This window comes from Bombina bombina, chromosome 2, assembly GCF_027579735.1.
Source record: "Bombina bombina isolate aBomBom1 chromosome 2, aBomBom1.pri, whole genome shotgun sequence".
NCBI lineage: Eukaryota > Metazoa > Chordata > Amphibia > Anura > Bombinatoridae > Bombina > Bombina bombina.
Genome location: NC_069500.1, coordinates 1,317,935,034 through 1,317,949,060, shown reverse-complemented (window position 1 = coordinate 1,317,949,060; position 14,027 = coordinate 1,317,935,034).

Below are 14,027 nucleotides of genomic sequence, written 5' to 3'. Positions count from 1 at the left end.
GGTCAGTACGATAGATACTTGTGGTGGGTTTGTGCCGGTTTATAGGTCAGTAAGATAGATACTTGTGGTGGGTTTGTGCCGGTTTATAGGTCAGTACAATAGACACTTGTGGTGGGTTTGTGCCAGTTTATAGGTCAGTACGATAGATACTTGTGGTGGGTTTGTGCCAGTTTATAGGTCAGTACGATAGATACTTGTGGTGGGTTTGTGCCAGTTTATAGGTCAGTATGATAGATACTTGTGGTGGGTTTGTGCCGGTTTATAGGTCAGTACGATAGATACTTGAGGTGGGTTTGTGCCGGTATATAGGTCAGTATGATAGATACTTGTAGTGGGTTTGTGCCAGTTTATAGGTCAGTACGATAGATACTTGTGGTGGGTTTGTGCCGGTTTATAGGTCAGTACGATTGATACTTGTGGTGGGTTTGTGCCGGTTTATACGTCAGTACGATAGATACTTGTGGTGGGTTTGTGCCGGTTTTCTAGGTCAGTATGATAGATACTTGCAGTGGGTTTGTGCCGGTTTATAGGTCAGTACTATAGATACTTGTGGTGGGTTTGTGCCGGTTTATAGGTCAGTACGATAGATACTTGTGGTGGGTTTGTCCCGGTTTATAGGTCAGTACGATAGATACTTGTGGAGTGTTTGTGCCGGTTTATAGGTCAGTATGATAAATACTTGTGGTGGGTTTGTGCCGGTTTATAGGCTAGTATGATAGATACTTGTGGTGGGTTTGTGCCGGTTTATAGGTTAGTACGATAGATACTTGTGGTGGGTTTGTGCCGGTTTATAGGTCAGTACGATAGATACTTGTGGTGGGTTTGTGCCGGTTTATAGGTCAGTACAATAGATACTTGTGGTGGGTTTGTGCCAGTTTATAGGTCAGTATGATAGATACTTGTGGTGGGTTTGTGCCAGTTTATAGGTCAGTACGATAGATACTTGTGGTGGGTTTGTGCCGGTTTATAGGTCAGTACGATAGATACTTGTGGTGGGTTTGTGCCGGTTTATAGGTCAGTACGATAGATACTTGTGGTGGGTTTGTGCCGGTTTATAGGCTAGTATGATAGATACTTGTGGTGGGTTTGTGCCGGTTTATAGGTCAGTACGATAGATACTTGTGGTGGGTATGTGGCGGTTTATAGGTCAGTACAATAGATACTTGTGGTGGGTTTGTGCCGGTTTATACGTCAGTACGATAGATACTTGTGGTGGGTTTGTGCCGGTTTATAGGTCAGTACGATAGATACTTGTGGTGGGTTTGTGCCGGTTTATAGGTCAGTACGATAGATACTTGTGGTGGGTTTGTACCGGTTTATAGGTCAGTACGATAGATACTTGTGGTGGGTTTGTCCTGGTTTATAGGTCAGTACGATAGATACTTGTGGTGGGTTTGTGCCGGTTTATAGGCTAGTATGATAGATACTTGTGGTGGGTTTGTGCTGGTTTATAGGTCAGTACAATAGATACTCGTGGTGGGTTTGTACCGGTTTATAGGTCAGTACGATAGATACTTGTGGTGGGTATGTGGCGGTTTATAGGTCAGTACAATAGATAATTGTGGTGGGTTTGTGCCAGTTTATACGTCAGTACGATAGATACTTGTGGTGGGTTTGTGCCGGTTTATAGGTCAGTACGATAGATACTTGTGGTGGGTTTGTGCCGGTTTATAGATCAGTACGATAGATACTTGTGGTGGGTTTGTGCCGGTTTATAGGTCAGTACGATAGATACTTGTGGTGGGTTTGTGCCGGTTTATAGGTCAGTACGATAGATACTTGTGGTGGGTTTGTGCCGGTTTATAGGTCAGTACGATAGATACTTGTGGTGGGTTTGTGCCGGTTTATAGGTCAGTACGATAGATACTTGTGGTGGGTTTGTGCCTGTTTATAGGTCAGTACGATAGATACTTGTGGTGGGTTTGTGCCGGTTTATAGGTCAGTACGATAGATACTTGTGGTGGTTTTGTGCCGGTTTATAGGTCAGTAAGATAGATACTTGTGGTGGGTTTGTGCCGGTTTATAGGTCAGTACAATAGACACTTGTGGTGGGTTTGTGCCAGTTTATAGGTCAGTACGATAGATACTTGTGGTGGGTTTGTGCCAGTTTATAGGTCAGTACGATAGATACTTGTGGTGGGTTTGTGCCAGTTTATAGGTCAGTATGATAGATACTTGTGGTGGGTTTGTGCCGGTTTATAGGTCAGTACGATAGATACTTGTGGTGGGTTTGTGCCGGTATATAGGTAAGTATGATAGATACTTGTGGTGGGTTTGTGGCAGTTTATAGGTCAGTACGATAGATACTTGTGGTGGGTTTGTGCCGGTTTATAGGTCAGTACGATAGATACTTGTGGTGGGTTTGTGCCGGTTTTCTAGGTCAGTATGATAGATACTTGCAGTGGGTTTGTGCCGGTTTATAGGTCAGTACTATAGATACTTGTGGTGGGTTTGTGCCGGTTTATAGGTCAGTACGATAGATACTTGTGGTGGGTTTGTTCCGGTTTATAGGTCAGTACGATAGATACTTGTGGTGGGTTTGTGCCGGTTTATAGGTCAGTACGATAAATACTTGTGGTGGGTTTGTGCCGGTTTATAGGCTAGTATGATAGATACTTGTGGTGGGTTTGTGCCGGTTTATAGGTCAGTACGATAGATACTTGTGGTGGGTTTGTGCCGGTTTATAGGTCAGTACGATAGATACTTGTGGTAGGTTTGTACCGGTTTATAGGTCAGTACGATAGATACTTGTGGTGGGTTTGTCCCGGTTTATAGGTCAGTACGATAGATACTTGTGGTGGGTTTGTGCCGGTTTATAGGCTAGTATGATAGATACTTGTGGTGGGTTTGTGCTGGTTTATAGGTCAGTACAATAGATACTCGTGGTGGGTTTGTACCGGTTTATAGGTCAGTACGATAGATACTTGTGGTGGGTATGTGGCGGTTTATAGGACAGTACAATAGATACTTGTGGTGGTTTTGTGCCAGTTTATACGTCAGTACGATAGATACTTGTGGTGGGTTTGTGCCGGTTTATAGGTCAGTACGATAGATACTTGTGGTGGGTTTGTGCCGGTTTATAGGTCAGTACGATAGATACTTGTGGTGGGTTTGTGCCGGTTTATAGGTCAGTACGATAGATACTTGTGGTGGGTTTGAGCCGGTTTATAGGTCAGTACGATAGATACTTGTGGTGGGTTTGTGCCGGTTTATAGGTCAGTACGATAGATACTTGTCGTGGGTTTGTGCCGGTTTATAGGTCAGTACGATAGATACTTGTGGTGGGTTTGTGTCTGTTTATAGGTCAGTACGATAGATACTTGTGGTGGGTTTGTGCCGGTTTATAGGTCGGTACGATAGATACTTGTGGTGGGTTTGTGCCGGATTATAGGTCAGTACGATAGATACTTGTGGTGGGTTTGTGCCGGATTATAGGTCAGTACGAAAAATACTTGTGGTGGGTTTGTGCCGGTTTATAGGTCAGTACGATAGATACATGTGGTGGGTTTGTGCCGGTTTATAGGTCAGTACGATAGATACTTGTGGTGGGTTTGTGCCGGTTTATAGGTCAGTAAGATAGATACTTGTGGTGGGTTTGTGCCAGTTTATAGGTCAGTATGATAGATACTTGAGGTGGGTTTGTGCCGGTATATAGGTCAGTATGATAGATACTTGTGGTGGGTTTGTGCCAGTTTATAGGTCAGTACGATAGATACTTGTGGTGGGTTTGTGCCGGTTTATAGGTCAGTACGATTGATACTTGTGGTGGGTTTGTGCCGGTTTATACGTCAGTACGATAGATACTTGTGGTGGGTTTGTGCCGGTTTTCTAGGTCAGTATGATAGATACTTGCAGTGGGTTTGTGCCGGTTTATAGGTCAGTACTATAGATACTTGTGGTGGGTTTGTGCTGGTTTATAGGTCAGTACGATAGATACTTGTGGTGGGTTTGTTCCGGTTTATAGGTCAGTACGATAGATACTTGTGGTGGGTTTGTGCCGGTTTATAGGTCAGTACGATAAATACTTGTGGTGGGTTTGTGCCGGTTTATAGGCTAGTATGATAGATACTTGTGGTGGGTTTGTGCCGGTTTATAGGTCAGTACGATAGATACTTGTGGTGGGTTTGTGCCGGTTTATAGGTCAGTACGATAGATACTTGTGGTGGGTTTGTGCCGGTTTATAGGTCAGTACGATAGATACTTGTGGTGGGTTTTTGCCGGTTTATAGGTCAGTACAATAGATACTTGTGGTGGGTTTGTGCCGGTTTATAGGTCAGTATGATAGATTCTTGTGGTGGGTTTGTGCCAGTTTATAGGTCAGTACGATAGATACTTGTGGTGGGTTTGTGCCGGTTTATAGGTCAGTACGATAGATACTTGTGGTGGGTTTGTGCCGGTTTATAGGTCAGTACGATAGATACTTGTGGTGGGTTTGTGCCGGTTTATAGGCTAGTATGATAGATACTTGTGGTGGGTTTGTGCCGGTTTATAGGTCAGTACGATAGATACTCGTGGTGGGTTTGTGCCGGTTTATAGGTCAGTACGATAGATACTTGTGGTGGGTATGTGGCGGTTTATAGGTCAGTACAATAGATACTTGTGGTGGGTTTGTGCCAGTTTATACGTCAGTACGATAGATACTTGTGGTGGGTTTGTGCCGGTTTATAGGTCAGTACGATAGATACTTGTGGTGGGTTTGTACCGGTTTATAGGTCAGTACGATAGATACTCGTGGTGGGTTTGTGCCGGTTTATAGGTCAGTACGATAGATACTTGTGGTGGGTATGTGGCGGTTTATAGGTCAGTACAATAGATACTTGTGGTGGGTTTGTGCCGGTTTATAGGTCAGTACGATAGATACTTGTGGTGGGTTTGTGCCGGTTTATAGGTCAGTACGATAGATACTTGTGGTGGGTTTGTACCGGTTTATAGGTCAGTACGATAGATACTTGTGGTGGGTTTGTCCCGGTTTATAGGTCAGTACGATAGATACTTGTGGTGGGTTTGTGCCGGTTTATAGGCTAGTATGATAGATACTTGTGGTGGGTTTGTGCTGGTTTATAGGTCAGTACAATAGATACTTGTGGTGGGTTTGTGCCGGTTTATAGGTCAGTATGATAGATACTTGTGGTGGGTTTGTGCCGGTTTATAGGTCAGTACGATAGATACTTGTGGTGGGTTTGTGCCGGTTTATAGGTCAGTACGATAGATACTTGTGGTGGGTTTGTGCCGGTTTATAGGTCAGTACGATAGATACTTGTGGTGGGTTTGTGCCGTATTTAGTGTTTGTTGTTTTTCGCACTTTAGTTTATTTAATTTAATTGTATTTAATTGTAGGTAGTTTAGGTAATTAATTTAATGATAGTGTAGTGTTAGGTGTAATTGTAACTTAGGTTAGGTTTTATTTTACAAGTAAATTTGTCTTTATTTTAACTAGGTAGTTATTAAATAGTTAAAAACTATTTAGTAACTATTGTACCTAGTTAAAATAAATACAAAGTTGCCTGTAAAATAAAAATAAACCCTGAGATAGCTACAATGTAAACATTAGTTATATTGTAGCTATCTTAGGGTTTATTTTATAGGTATTTAGTTTTAAATAGGAATAATTTATTTAATTGTAGTAATTTTATTTAGATTATTTTAATTATATTTAAGTTAGGGGGTGTTAGACTTAGGTTTAGACTTAGGTTTAGGGGTTAATAAATTTAATATAATAGTAGCGACTATGGGGGCGGCAGATTAGGGGTTAATAAATGTAGGTAGGTTGCGGCAACATTGGGGGCGGCAGATTAGGGGTTAATAAATGTAGGTAGGTTGCGGCAACATTGGGGGGGCAGATTAGGGGTTAATAAATATAATGTAGGTGTCGGCGATGTTGGGGGCAGCAGATTAGGGGTTCATAAGTATAATGTAGGTGGCGACGGTGTCCGGAGCGGCAGATTAGGGGTTAATAATATAATGCAGGTGTCAGCGATGTCGGGGTCGGCAGATTAGGGGTTAATAAGTGTAAGATTAGGGGTGTTTAGACTTGGGTTCATGTTAGGGTGTTAGGTGTAGACATAAAAAGTATTTTCCCATAAGAATCAATGGGGCTGCGTTAGAAGCTGAAGGCTGCTTTTTTTGCAGGTGTTTTTTTTTTTTTTCAGCTGAATCTGCCCCATTGATTCCTATCGGGAAATCGTGCACGAGCACGTTTAGCCGTAAGCAGCGCTGGTATTACAGTGAGATGTGGAGCTAAATTTTGCTCTACGCTCACCTTTCTGCGGCTAAAGCCGGGTTTAAAAAAACCCGTAATACCAGCGTTGTCTTAAGAGAGCGTTAAAAAAAAAAGCTCGCTAGCAACGCACCCCTGTTACCGCAAAACTTGTAAATGTTATTGCATTTCACCCTGTTCCTACAGCTCTTTTAATATCAATTCTCCTGTTTTTAATTGCCTAAAGGTTCCAGATACTGAAGCTCCTCCTCTTTGTACTGAGGGCTGCCATGTTGGAGCTCAGGTATTCTCACAGCCTGTGACATAAGCGGTGCACCCTCAAAGATCAGTAATATTGCCTTTATTTACAGCTGTATGATGTGCTTCATGTTAGGGTGCATCATACAAAGCAGGAGCTGCATTGCTATATATTATTGTTGAGTGCTTCTTTAAATATATTTTGTGTAACTGTAAAAATGTGAAGCTCACATGATGCATCATGCACACTAACTCCAAGCAAATGATACAGCTATAAAAAAGTGGGCAATATTACTGATCTGGGAGTGTGTACTGCTTCTGTCACAGGCTGTGAGATTACTGGAGCTTCAAGATGGCGGCGCCCAGTATGAAGAGGCGGAGCTTCACTATCTGGAACTTTCAAGCTATTAAAACAAGAGAACTGAATTGAAAAGAGCTGGTGAAATTAAATGACATAGTGGGTAGTTACTATTCTTTTGAGGTTTTGCACAGCAGTTTAATGTCCCTTTATTGTTGACATTACTATCCCTTTAACCCATTGGATGTGCATGACAACCCACTCCCCAGTACGGATGACAACTATGTGTCATCATCCTGAGGGGTCCCCCTTTCAATGCAGATCCTGCTCAATTCCGATTGGTCACTATTTTGAAAAAAATGCACTCAAAATAAAGTAACTGTCTGGGAAGGTGGTCCTCAAACAGGTCCGCCGAGACTCACATTATGGCAACCAATAGGTGAAATGCCTTCCTTTCCTATAGGTTACAATAAGAATATTCAAAGAGGTCCAAAGTTCCCATCCACGTTTCTTCAGGACTGCAAATTCCCACTAATCGGAAAGGGACCTTCCAGCTCCATTTATTCCTATAGGGAAATTTATAAAATGGAAAAAATATTTCTAAAATAATGAAACTATTATAAAAAAAGGAGCTAAATCTACTGGCATGATAGTCAGGTGGCTGCACATTCTTGAAGCATGTTTTATTACTGAAAATGGAACAGTTTATAGAATAAAAAAAATTAACAGAGTGGATGACAGAACATTCTCTTACACCTATTATTTTGTACCGGAAACTAACAGGATTCATTTTGGTTTTATATATATATATATATATATATATATATATATATATATATATATATATATATATATATATATATATATATATCTTATTACAGTCAGAAACAATAATTGTTGTTCTCATTCATCCTTCTTGGGTGTATACTGTTTAAGAGTTAAATCTACTTAGTTTCTTTTTTCAGTAATAATAAGTAATAGTAATAAGCCTGTAAGGTCGCCCCCTCTGATACCTAAAACCAGTTGTTCCAGGCCCCAGCATTTTAAGTGCTTTTTATTCCCTTTATGATAATATTGAAATTGCCTTTCTACTGATCTGATCTGTTTTCCCTTATCCAACTCTTTCTGAGCAATACTAACGTTACATATATGCTCTATTATCCTGGCTTGTGCCCAAACGTCTGGTTGACAAACCTACATAGTAAACCTCATCACATCCACATTTTATGCAGTAAATTAATTTTTTACAATTAATATACTATCTCATTTTGGCCTAGATTTGGAGTTTGGCGGTAAAAGGGCTGTTAATGCTCCGCGGGCTTTTTTCTGGCCGCACCATAAATTTAACTCTGGTATCGAGAGTTAAAACAAATGCTGCGTTAGGCTCCAAAAAAGGAGCGTAGAGCATTTTTACCGCAAATGCAACTCTCGATACCAGAGTTGCTTACGGACGCGGCCGGCCTCAAAAACGTGCTCGTGCACGATTCTCCCATAGGAAACAATGGGACTGTTTGAGCTGAAAAAAAACCTAACACCTGCAAAAAAGCAGCGTTCAGCTCCTAACGCAGCCCCATTGTTTCCTATGGGGAAACACTTCCTACGTCTGCACCTAACACTCTAACATGTACCCCGAGTCTAAACACCCCTACCCTTACACTTATTAAACCCTAATCTGCCGCCCCCGCTATCGCTGGCCCCTGCATTACACTTTTAACCCCTAATCTGCCGCTCCGTAAAACGCCGCAACCTACGTTATCCCTATGTACCCCTAATCTGCTGCCCTAACATCGCCGACCCCTATGTTATATTTATTAACCCCTAATCTGCCCCCCACAACGTCGCCGACACCTGCCTACACTTATTAACCCCTAATCTGCCGAGCGGACCTGAGCGCTACTATAATAAAGTTATTAACCCCTAATCCGCCTCACTAACCCTATCATAAATAGTATTAACCCCTAATCTGCCCTCCCTAACATCGCCGACACCTACCTTCAATTATTAACCCCTAATCTGCCGAGCGGACCTCACCGCTACTATAATAAATGTATTAACCCCTAAAGCTAAGTCTAACCCTAACACTAACACCCCCCTAACTTAAATATAATTTACATCTAACGAAATAAATTAACTCTTATTAAATAAATTATTCCTATTTAAAGCTAAATACTTACCTGTAAAATAAACCCTAATATAGCTACAATATAAATTATAATTATATTATAGCTATTTTAGGATTAATATTTATTTTACAGGCAACTTTGTATTTATTTTAACCAGGTACAATAGCTATTAAATAGTTAAGAACTATTTAATAGTTACCTAGTTAAAATAATAACAAATTTACCTGTAAAATAAATCCTAACCTAAGATATAATTAAACCTAACACTACCCTATCAATAAAATAATTAAATAAACTACCTACAATTACCTACAATTAACCTAACACTACACTATCAATAAATTAATTAAACACAATTGCTACAAATAAATACAATTAAATAAACTAGCTAAAGTACAAAAAATAAAAAAGAACTAAGTTACAGAAAATAAAAAAATATTTACAAACATAAGAAAAATATTACAACAATTTTAAACTAATTACACCTACTCTAAGCCCCCTAATAAAATAACAAAGCCCCCCAAAATAAAAAATGCCCTACCCTATTCTAAATTAAAAAAGTTACAAGCTCTTTTACCTTACCAGCCCTGAACAGGGCCCTTTGCGGGGCATGCCCCAAGAAGTTCAGCTCTTTTGCCTGTAAAAAAAAACATACAATACCCCCCCCAACATTACAACCCACCACCCACATACCCCTAATCTAACCCAAACCCCCTTAAATAAACCTAACACTAATCCCCTGAAGATCTTCCTACCTTGTCTTCACCATCCAGGTATCACTGATCCGTCCTGGCTCCAAGATCTTCATCCAACCCAAGCGGGGGTTGGCGATCCATAATCCGGTGCTGAAGAGGTCCAGAAGAGGCTCCAAAGTCTTCCTCCTATCCGGCAAGAAGAGGACATCCGGACCGGCAAACATCTTCTCCAAGCGGCATCTTCGATCTTCTTCCATCCGGTGCGGAGCGGGTCCATCTTGAAGCAGGCGACGCGGATCCATCCTATTCTTCCGATGTCTCCCGACTAATGACGGTTCCTTTAAGGGACGTCATCCAAGATGGCGTCCCTCGAATTCCGATTGGCTGATAGGATTCTATCAGCCAATCGGAATTAAGGTAGGAATTTTCTGATTGGCTGATGGAATCAGCCAATCAGAATCAAGTTCAATCCGATTGGCTGATCCAATCAGCCAATCAGATTGAGCTCGCATTCTATTGGCTGTTCCGATCAGCCAATAGAATGCGAGCTCAATCTGATTGGCTGATTGGATCAGCCAATCGGATTGAACTAGATTCTGATTGGCTGATTCCATCAGCCAATCAGAAAATTCCTACCTTAATTCCGATTGGCTGATAGAATCCTATCAGCCAATCGGAATTCGAAAGGGACGCCATCTTGGATGACGTCCCTTAAAGGAACCGTCATTAGTCGGGAGACATCGGAAGAAGAGGATGGATCCGCGTCGCCTGCTTCAAGATGGACCCGCTCCGCACCGGATGGAAGAAGATCGAAGATGCCGCTTGGAGAAGATGTTTGCCGGTCCGGATGTCCTCTTCTTGCCGGATAGGAGGAAGACTTTGGAGCCTCTTCTGGACCTCTTCAGCACCGGATTATGGATCGCCAACCCCCGCTTGGGTTGGATGAAGATCTTGGTGCCATGACGGATCGGTGATACCTGGATGGTGAAGACAAGGTAGGAAGATCTTCAGGGGATTAGTGTTAGGTTTATTTAAGGGGGGTTTGGGTTAGATTAGGGGTATGTGGGTGGTGGGTTGTAATGTTGGGGGGGGGGGTATTGTATGTTTTTTTTTACAGGCAAAAGAGCTGAACTTCTTGGGGCATGCCCCGCAAAGGGCCCTGTTCAGGGCTGGTAAGGTAAAAGAGCTTGTAACTTTATTAATTTAGAATAGGGTAGGGCATTTTTTATTTTGGGGGGCTTTGTTATTTTATTAGGGGGCTTAGAGTAGGTGTAATTAGTTTAAAATTGTTGTAATATTTTTCTTATGTTTGTAAATATTTTTTTATTTTCTGTAACTTAGTTCTTTTTTATTTTTTGTACTTTAGCTAGTTTATTTAATTGTATTTATTTGTAGCAATTGTGTTTAATTAATTTATTGATAGTGTAGTGTTAGGTTAATTGTAGGTAGTTTATTTAATTATTTTATTGATAGGGTAGTGTTAGGTTTAATTATATCTTAGGTTAGGATTTATTTTACAGGTAAATTTGTTATTATTTTAACTAGGTAACTATTAAATAGTTCTTAACTATTTAATAGCTATTGTACCTGGTTAAAATAAATACAAAGTTGCCTGTAAAATAAATATTAATCCTAAAATAGCTATAATATAATTATAATTTATATTGTAGCTATATTAGGGTTTATTTTACAGGTAAGTATTTAGCTTTAAATAGGAATAATTTATTTAATAAGAGTTAATTTATTTCGTTAGATGTAAATTATATTTAAGTTAGGGGGGTGTTAGTGTTAGGGTTATACTTAGCTTTAGGGGTTAATACATTTATTAGAATAGCGGTGAGCTCCGATCGGAAGTTTAGGGGTTAATAATTGAAGGTAGGTGTCGGCGATGTTAGGGAGGGCAGATTAGGGGTTAATACTATTTATGATAGGGTTAGTGAGGCGGATTAGGGGTTAATAACTTTATTATAGTAGCGCTCAGGTCCGCTCGGCAGATTAGGGGTTAATAAGTGTAGGCAGGTGTCGGCGACGTTGAGGGGGGCAGATTAGGGGTTAATAAATATAATATAGGGGTCGGCGGTGTTAGGGGTAGCAGATTAGGGGTACATAGGGATAACGTAGGTGGCGGCGCTTTGCGGTCGGAAGATTAGGGGTTAATTATTTTAAGTAGCTGGCGGCGATGTTGTGGGGGGCAGATTAGGGGTTAATAAATGTAATACAGGGGTCGGCGGGGTTAGGGGCAGCAGATTAGGGGTACATAAGTATAACGTAGGTGGCGGTCGGCAGATTAGGGGTTAAAAATTTTAATCGAGTGGCGGCGATGTGGGGGGAGCTCGGTTTAGGGGTACATAGGTAGTTTATGGGTGTTAGTGTACTTTAGGGTACAGTAGTTAAGAGCTTTATGAACCGGCGTTAGCCAGAAAGCTCTTAACTCCTGCTATTTTCAGGCGGCTGGAATATTGTCGTTAGAGCTCTAACGCTCACTTCAGAAACGACTCTAAATACCGGCGTTAGAAAGATCCCATTGAAAAGATAGGCTACGCAAATGGCGTAGGGGGATCTGCGGTATGGAAAAGTCGCGGCTGTAAAGTGAGCGTTAGACCCTTTAATCACTGACTCCAAATACCAGCGGGCGGCCAAAACCAGCGTTAGGAGCCTCTAACGCTGGTTTTGACGGCTACCGCCGAACTCCAAATCTAGGCCTTTGTGTTTGTAACCAAACCTATCCAGCATTTCTTGCTTTGTACACGTTTGCACACTCTGCAGTGTCTACATGGTATTGGATTCACTAAAAAGAGGTTTTCTCATGCCATATCTCTCATAGTGACTCCTCACCCATTTGTCCTTTAAATTAGGACCCCTCCTGTAGGTGATATTCTGGCTGTCTAACACTATTGAATTTGTGATAGGATCACTTTAGAGAATAGACCAGTGGGTTTTTTTTAAAGATGGACATATCATCTCTAGAATGTGTTGAATTTGTTGTAATAAATCTTACCATATTATCATTCTGATTAGTGTTTTTTTTCTGAAGAATAAGAAGTTTATTTATTATTGTAATTTAAGACCCTATGCTCTATATTGAGATCTCCGTCGACTTTCTTGCATTCGACGGCCCCAATACGCTTGCCTAAGTTCGCCTAACATCGCCGCCGCAGACCTGAATACGCTCAGCCAATCAGAATCAAGTTCAATCCGATTGGCTGATCCGATCAGCCAATCAGATTGAGCTCGCATTCTATTGGCTGTTCCGATCAGCCAATAGAATGCGAGCTCAATCTGATTGGCTGGTAGGAAGATCTTCAGGGGCTTAGTGTTAAGTTTATTTAAGGGGGGTTTGGGTTAGATTAGGGATATGTGGGTGGTGGGTTGTAATGTTGGGGGGGGGGGTATTGTATGTGTTTTTTTTACAGGCAAAAGAGCTGAATTCTTTGGGGCATGCCCCGCAAAGGGCCCTGTTCAGGGCTGGTAAGGTAAAAGAGCTTTGAACTTTAGTAATTTAGAATAGGGTAGGGCATTTTTTTATTTTGGGGGTCTTTGTTATTTTATTAGGGGGCTTAGAGTAGGTGTAATTAGTTTAAAATTGTTGTAATATTTTTCTGATGTTTGTAAATATTTTTTTATTTTTTGTAACTTAGTTCTTTTTTATTTTTTGTACTTTAGTTAGTTTATTTCATTGTATTTATTTGTAGATATTGTATTTAATTAATGTATTGATAGTGTAGTGTTAGGTTTAATTGTAGGTAATTGTAGGTATTTTATTTAATTAATTTATTGATAGTGTAGTGTTAGGTTTAATTGTAACTTAGGTTAGGATTTATTTTACAGGTAATTTTGTAATTATTTTAACTATTTTAGCTATTGTACCTGGTTAAAATAAATACAAAGTTACCTGTAAAATAAATATAAATCCTAAAATAGCTATAATATAAATATAATTTATATTGTAGCTATATTAGGATTTATTTTACAGGTAGGTATTTAGCTTTAAATAGGAATAATTTATTTAATAAGAGTTAATTTATTTCGTTAGATTTAAATTATATTTAACTTAGGAGGGTGTTAGTGTTAGGGTTAATAAATTTATTAGAATAGCGGTGAGCTCCAGTCTGCAGATTAGGGGTTAATGTTTGAAGTTAGGTGTCGGCGATGTTAGGGAGGGCAGATTAGGGGTTAATACTATTTATTATAGGGTTAGTGAGGCGGATTAAGGGTTAATAACTTTATTATAATAGCGGTGCGGTCCGCTCGGCAGATTAGGGGTTAAAAAGTGTAGGCAGGTGGAGGCGACGTTGTGGGGGGCAGATTAGGGGTTAATAAATATAATATAGGGGTCGGCGGTGTTAGGGGCAGCAGATTAGGGGTACATAAGGATAACGTAAGTAGCGGCGCTTTGCGGTCGGCAGATTAGGGGTTAATAAGTGTAGGCAGGTGGAGGCGACGTTGTAGGGGGCAGG